We start from the raw sequence: 7170 nt of genomic DNA, 5'->3' as shown, positions 1-7170 counted from the left end.
CGAACCCTCGGCGGGAGCGCAGCCACGCTTCCCAAGCGGCGCACTATAGCAGTGCGCCACCAGGCCGGCCCCTAGTTTATGATTTTAATAGGTGATTTGTGTCTCTTGTTTTATATTTCTAAACATCAGCATGGTTAGAATAAAATTTACTGATTCTTTTTCTCAGCAAACCCTTCTCTTGTCCCTGAGTTCCTCCTGGGCATAGTTCAGTCTCTGTCCTTCCCTTCACAATTGAGTATGTTGAAATAATAACCTCTACTGAGTCTGCTTCCTCACCTAATGTTCCTTTGACACTCACTGTTACCTGCCTTCTGCCCTGTCGCTGCTAAGACAGCAGGCATCAAAGCACAGTGGGATTCTAGTAAGCAGTCCAGAGAGAGGGACGCGTCAGTGTTTGCTCTACTCATTCTTTGAAGTGATCTGACACCCCCCTCCCTTCCTTCATGGGATTCTCTCCTCTCATGGTGTTTTCTTCTGACTTTTATCCTCCCTCTTTTGTCACTTCTTTCCAGTTTTCTTTAGGGAACAGAGCTTTTCCCTCGAGATTCAGTACTTGGCTGCTCTTTCTGACTACTCAGTCCTGCTGGGCAATCTTTCTCCTTTTCTCCCCACTATTTTCTTTAGCCAGCACTAGAATCACAAGGACTTCAAAATCCTGAGAGCCTGATTGGGGTATTCTGTCATCTTCTGGAAGCTCCACATTTGAGCTCTAAAAGCCCTTTCTACATGCATTTCAAATGTCACCTTTTCAGAAGGGATTGGGCATTCCATTTGTCCTGGGAACTTATTATAGAGTATCTAGAACTTGGATGTGTTGAGGGCTTTGGGTTCTCATGCTAGACGTGTCGTTAATGAGTTGTGTGCCCTTCGACAAATTACATAATCCCCGAGACCTCCATGGTATTGCTCTAGGGTAGAGATTCATATGCAGACTACAAACTCCCTAATTGTATGTAGAGTTTTATGTGCATGTCCATACCTCCCCCTGGCTTCTCTTGTCCATGAGTCCTCAGAGCAGAGCTTCTGACAGGTTAGGAATGCTGAGCCCCTCTGCTCTGGGGCAGCCAAAGCACCTCATTCCTTTATTTTAGGTGCGGTAAAAATACTATCATTTTCTAAGTGGGCATGTCACGAAGGAAGTTGGGAAGCTCTGCTTTAGAGCTCTCTGTGATCTAACAAGTGTGGTCTAAGAACCACTGACAGGTATTCTCTGAGGGCCCTCCCTGTGCCATATTTCCTAAGTAATGTGGAGGTGACCGCACCTCTGTAACCAGGCTGTCCTCCTGGCTCCTGTGGGGTGGTCCCAGCTTTTGATCTGTCTTGGAGTGCTCACGCCATGCAAACACTGCATTGGGTTTTTGAGGGGGAGAATGTTATCTCAATACTATGAAAGTTTTAAATCTAATTCATGGCTAGACTGGCAGACCTGGTTTATCTTAGCCTGTGAATTGTTTTTAATAGGGAGAATGTGGTACCATTCGGTGATTTTTTTTTTAATACTCAGGAAAAATGCTGTTTTAACATAGTTATTGTTTTGTTTTGATATATTCATTCCTGTCATCTTTTGAGCTTTGATTTCATTACATGATTATCAATATTGTCATTTTTTTTAGTTAGGATAGGAATTTTAATAGCATAACAGCATTTCAGTTTAGTGTATGTCAATTTGAAATGTAAATATACATATGTTCTTTTCCATATATTATTCAAAGGCTGCAAGCTTGGAGTGGAAGAATAAGGAGAATCAAGATACTGGTTTTAAATTTCTTTTTACATTGTTTCGAAAGTATTATCTTCCTCATTTATTTCCATCATTTACTAAGTTAAACATCTACAAACCTGTACTTGGTAAGTACTGTTCGAGCTGTGTATAGAGGACATCCACAGGAAAGCTGTACAGTCTCTTTCAAAGTGACCTTTGATTATTTTAAAGTAAAATAGTCATTTTATTCTTGTATTGAATGGTAACTTTATTATAAGAGGTTTAACATTTCCTAATAAATGATTTAATCATTTGTACCAACTGAGATGTACCTCAGCTCACAGGAATAAAGGAGAACCGTGGCTCCTATATTCAGAAATAATTTGAAATTTATTGTGTTATTTTCAGTGTATTACTCATATATCAGCTTTTAATATATAAAAGCCTACATTTCTTAAAGACTTCTCTTATGGGTGGTAGGGTATGGTGAGCCCAGCCCTTCCTCAGTGACTAGGCAGGCCAGCCTAAGATATACAGCTGTCCATGGTATGCCCTTTCTTTTATGCTGGATCTTTCATCCAGCAGTCAACTACTCACAACTGCTTATGGAGGCAGATATTTGGGTGACTGGACAATCTAGGGACAGTAAGCTCCAGAGGGCTCAGAAATAAAAGAATTTCTAATTTAGGTCCTAAAGTTTTCCTTCTATAAGAAAGAAATAAGGACTCAGAGGACGGAAGCATTCCTTAGAGGGTGCAGTTGAGGGGTGGGGTGCAAATATTCCTCTCCCTGTTGTTTAAAACAGGTGAAATTAGTTCAAATGAATAATCAAGAACAGTTTTGGAGGGGTAAAGGTCACGAGGGACATTACTCCATCTGGGGAACCTGACCAACTAATTCAGTTGTCTGTGCTGGGAGGGTTTGTGTGTATACGTGCACACACGCACACACATACATACACACACACTCAGGCAGAGGGACAGCAGCTGAAGCTTGGTGCACTTTGAAACATGTAAAGACTTTATGGGTACTGGGATATGTATTTTGTTAGCTATACATGTGCGGGTATTTTTTAATAATTTGTTTCAGATTTTATATGTACTCTATATTCATTCTAAAAAACATGATATATTATTAATATTCCTAGATTAAAAATTATTTGTTGAGAATTTTTCTGCCTCATGGAGGTACACCGGGTATACAAAAATTACTTAAGATAGAGAGTTGGACTTATGGCAAGTAGTATCTCAAATTCAATACCATTTAATTTTTATATTGATTATGAAACTTAAAGAATGAGACATGGACCTCTTGTTAATTCTTTGGAAAAAGTGGCATCTAGGGGGCCGGCCCGGTGGCGCACTGCTACAGTGCGCCGCTTGGGAGCGCGGTGGCGCTCCCGCCGAGGGTTCGGATCCCACATACAGACCGGCCGCTCACTGGCTGAGCGAGGTGCGGGCGCAACACCGAGGGTTGCGATCCGTTGCCGGTCACGAAAAAAGACAAAAAGGAAAAAAAAAAAAAAGTGGCATCTAATACCTCAAAGGTGAAATGTGACTTCTGTAGTCTTTTAAACATAAAGTAGATCATATTGGTTCTGTTTTCTTGGATTCATCTAAAGGGAAAAGGATATAAAACTGAAGTTCAGTGGATTTAATCAGTGCAATGTTAGGTGCTAAAATACTCAAAGCTATTAAAAAGTTCACATATACTGTTACATTTGTTCCATCCATAAAATAAGATTAAATTAGGTATAATGTATGTGAAAAGATTTTCACTATTACAGTCTCATGTAATTTAGCAAAATTGTTAAAACAAGTTATTAGTTTTGTTTTTCCATAGCTGTATATTGTAGCTGTATGTTAACAAAAACAACCATCACCACCCCTTCTTGGTCTTGATTGCAAGGTAGAATCAGAAGCAATCCTACACAAAGATGCCATTTTAAATTATTTTTGGTTCTTCATTCTTAGCTCCTGTTCTGACAACCAAATATATGTCGATTTAATTGGAAACTGAGACATTTGTAGGGGTTATGTAATGTTAAGATTCACTAACCTAATCAACCATGTGTTCTTTTTTTCTTTCAGACATCCCCCATTTGAGACCAAAGCCAATGTACATTACTACAACTCGAGACAATGAAAACATTTACAGTACAAAAATTCCATACATGGCAGCTCGTGTTGTTTTTATTAAGTGGATTGTAACTTTCTTCTTGGGAAAAAAGTATCTAACTGCCACACAAAACAATAAAAATGGAGTTGATGTATTGCCTAAAATCATCCAGGTATGCCATTCATCTCTTTTTAACTCTTAATGCTATGCATCATCTTTTTAACTCGAAACTCTTTATGTAATAAAACATAAACAAAGTAACTGATTATTAGAGTAATTGGTTCTTACAGGTTGTTGGTTGCACAGAATCAATTTTATTGGCCCACCCTGTCTGTAATCCTGAGACTTCACAGGGGGCAGTGAGTTAGAAGCAGCTGCTGTACTCTGTTGGATTTGCCATGACCAGGCAATCGTGGGGGCGAAGGAGGCATTCTAGAAGATGGCTGTTGTGGGTACAACCCTGGCTCCCCCTCATTCTCACTCCTTTACTCAAGTTTCAGTGACCTCTGAGCATGAGGATGGGGGCCTTTGCCAATCTCCCGCACCTGGAAAACCCTCAAGAAATGTGCAGGTGGCCTGTGGAGAGGACCAGGAAGCTGCCAAGTACTCTCTGGCATTTCAGTGAAGGGCGTGGATTAGCAACACAGTATTTCAGGTTGATTGTTGAGCTGTGATGGGATCCATAGAAGACAAGGCCGCCTCTCCCTGAGGACTTTGGAAAAGCCTCTTCTGTGTGGGGCTGGCTGTGCATTCTCTCTCTTGACCTTGGTCAGATGCAAATGGGGACTTTCCCAACAGACTGAGTTGCTTAGGGACTTTGTACTTGATAGAGCACTACCACTTATGGAGGTCAGAGAGCAGCTACTTTCCTGAGGGGACATGGTTTTGTGTGCCTTTTTCTTTGTGGTCCCCAGGAACAGGACAGCAAAGGATACCTTACTGCAGGTTCGCTGGTGGCCAGGAGGTCCCAGAAGTAAGACCTAGGCCTGCTCTGGGAGAATATACAAACCTGAAGAGGTGGATAAGTGGCCCACATGCTTCAAGGTCATTAAGACAGAGTCCAGAGCAAGCGGGTGCATTGAAGAGGACTCATTGAAGATTTAGAGCAGCAAGGGACTTGCAAAGGAGTCTGAGGGAGCAGCAGTCATGATAACAACAACAAAAGACTTGCTGGAAGAAAGTTTTAAAGAAAACTTTAAATTTCTGAATTTGAAAATGTAGTAGATAAAATGAAAGTAGTAATGATCACTGAGAACAAAATTGGTTTTCTGAAAAACTATCCCATAACACTGAGTAAAAATTGAAAGTGGCAGAAATTACAAATTAATGAACAAGACATGAGGACAGCTCCAGACCTACCTAGCAAATATTATGCAGGCAGAGGGAGCAAAGAATGAGAAGTAATAATTGAACAAAGAAGAAGAAAAGTTTACCTGAGCTGAGAAAGAGACATGACTCAGACGGCAAACGCCTTGGAGTCCTGGAACAATTAGTGAATAGACACAAATCTAAACAGACATTTGGCTTCAGAGAATAAGAGAAAATTGTACAGGCTTTCACACAGAAACTGTAGGTTACTGAAAGGAATGATACTGAGGTCAGAGTTGAACATCTAATCATATCTGCAGCCCTGGAAGCTGGAACACACTCTCTCTCTCTCTCTCTCATAACATACATGTCAAATTGATTTAAGACCTACAATAAAAACAAAATAATGAAGAATTTAAGAGAAAATCTAGGGGAATGTATAAATTTGGGAAGTTGTAGACTACCTTAAATAGAAATAATATCTAGACATGATATAGGAAGTGAGGTTTGACTTTATTAAAAAAAAAAAGAAGGATTTATATGTCAAAGGACAAGATAAAGCCAAATCCAAGCGATAGACTGAAGTAACATCATGACTGTTAAGAGTTCGTATCTCTACTTTATAAAGAGTGCCTGAAGGCTGATAAAAAGACAACAGTGTGATTGGAAAGTGGTCAGAGGAGATGAAAGGGCAGCTCACAGAAGAAGGAACATGATGGCCCTGGATTTCACCAGCAGGCGGGGAATGTAGTTAGTTCTGAACCACAGTAGATAACTTTATTCACTTATCAAGTAGACAAAAATCTGTATGAAATTATGTGTAAGAAACTCAGTTATGCTTTTTGGTAAATTTTGCATTACATCTTATGTCATTGTCACTCTATTCAGAATGGTCTCAGTCCAAGGGTGTAACCTTTCCTTTCTCGGTTCAAAAGATCAGAAAACCATCACCTGTATTTACTGAAAATAAACTGATCATTCTTAAAAAATTCATTTGGTTGATGATAAGTAGAAGGAATAGCAAATTAACCACTACTTCAAGGTTCTAATTTTTTCCCTGAATTGACTAATCACAGTTGTGAGTCATCTACTTTTATTACCTAGTTTTTTTAGTTTCTTAAGGGACGGAACTCTTGAATCAGCTAGAATTGTTCCACCACCCTAACAGAAAAAGGCACCACAACTCAAACTGTCTTAAACATAAGAGAAATATTTTAATCTTATTAAAGAGGAGCGCATGGTGAGGCTGGCTGAGAATCTGGCTCACACCCATTTTCTCTCTGATTCCCTGTGCTTTTCTTTTCTCACTTCTGCCTTTTCTCTGATAGTTTTGTCTGTACCCTCCCTCTTGACTGCAAGGAGGCTGCCAGCAGCTGGGGACTGCTTTCCTTGTTGAGGTTTTTTTCTTGTTCAGGTTTGGAGGCAATTCAGAAATAGAAGCCCTTCCCTTTTGTATGAGTGGAACAGCTTAGGTTACCTGCCAACCCCTGTAACAATAACAAGGCACTGATTGGCTTAAAGCTGGATGTGTGAAAGGGCCAGGAGGTGCTGTGATTGGCTCCCCTGGTGCTGTAGGTGGGGCCAGCTTCCTGTAAGTCACCTGGGGTGCATGGGAGCACTGAGGTTCTGTTAGGGAGGGGGAGTGGGTACTAGGTGGACAGCCATCTATGCCCACTGTGCTGCCATACCTTGCAGATGGCTGTGCCTAGAAAGGGCCACTGCCATTGTAGAGACTGTCCCTATGCTTCACGGTAAGTTGTTACAGTAGTTTCCTGTTGCCACTATAAATTAGTACAGCCATTATGGAGAACAGCATGGAGGTTCCCTAAACAACTACAGATAGAACTTCCATACGATCCAGCAATCCCACTACTGGGGATATATCCAGAGGATTGAAAAACATCAGGTTGAAGGGATACCTGCACTCCCATGTTTATTGCAGCTCTATTTACAATAGCCAGGCAATGGAACCAACCTAAATGTCCATTGATGGATGACTGGATAAGGAAATTGTGGTACACACACACACACACACACACACA

This window comes from Galeopterus variegatus, unplaced genomic scaffold (genome assembly GCF_000696425.1).
Source record: "Galeopterus variegatus unplaced genomic scaffold, G_variegatus-3.0.2 Scaffold2283, whole genome shotgun sequence".
NCBI classification, from domain to species: Eukaryota; Metazoa; Chordata; class Mammalia; order Dermoptera; family Cynocephalidae; genus Galeopterus; species Galeopterus variegatus.
Note: the sequence above shows the minus strand (reverse complement) of the source record.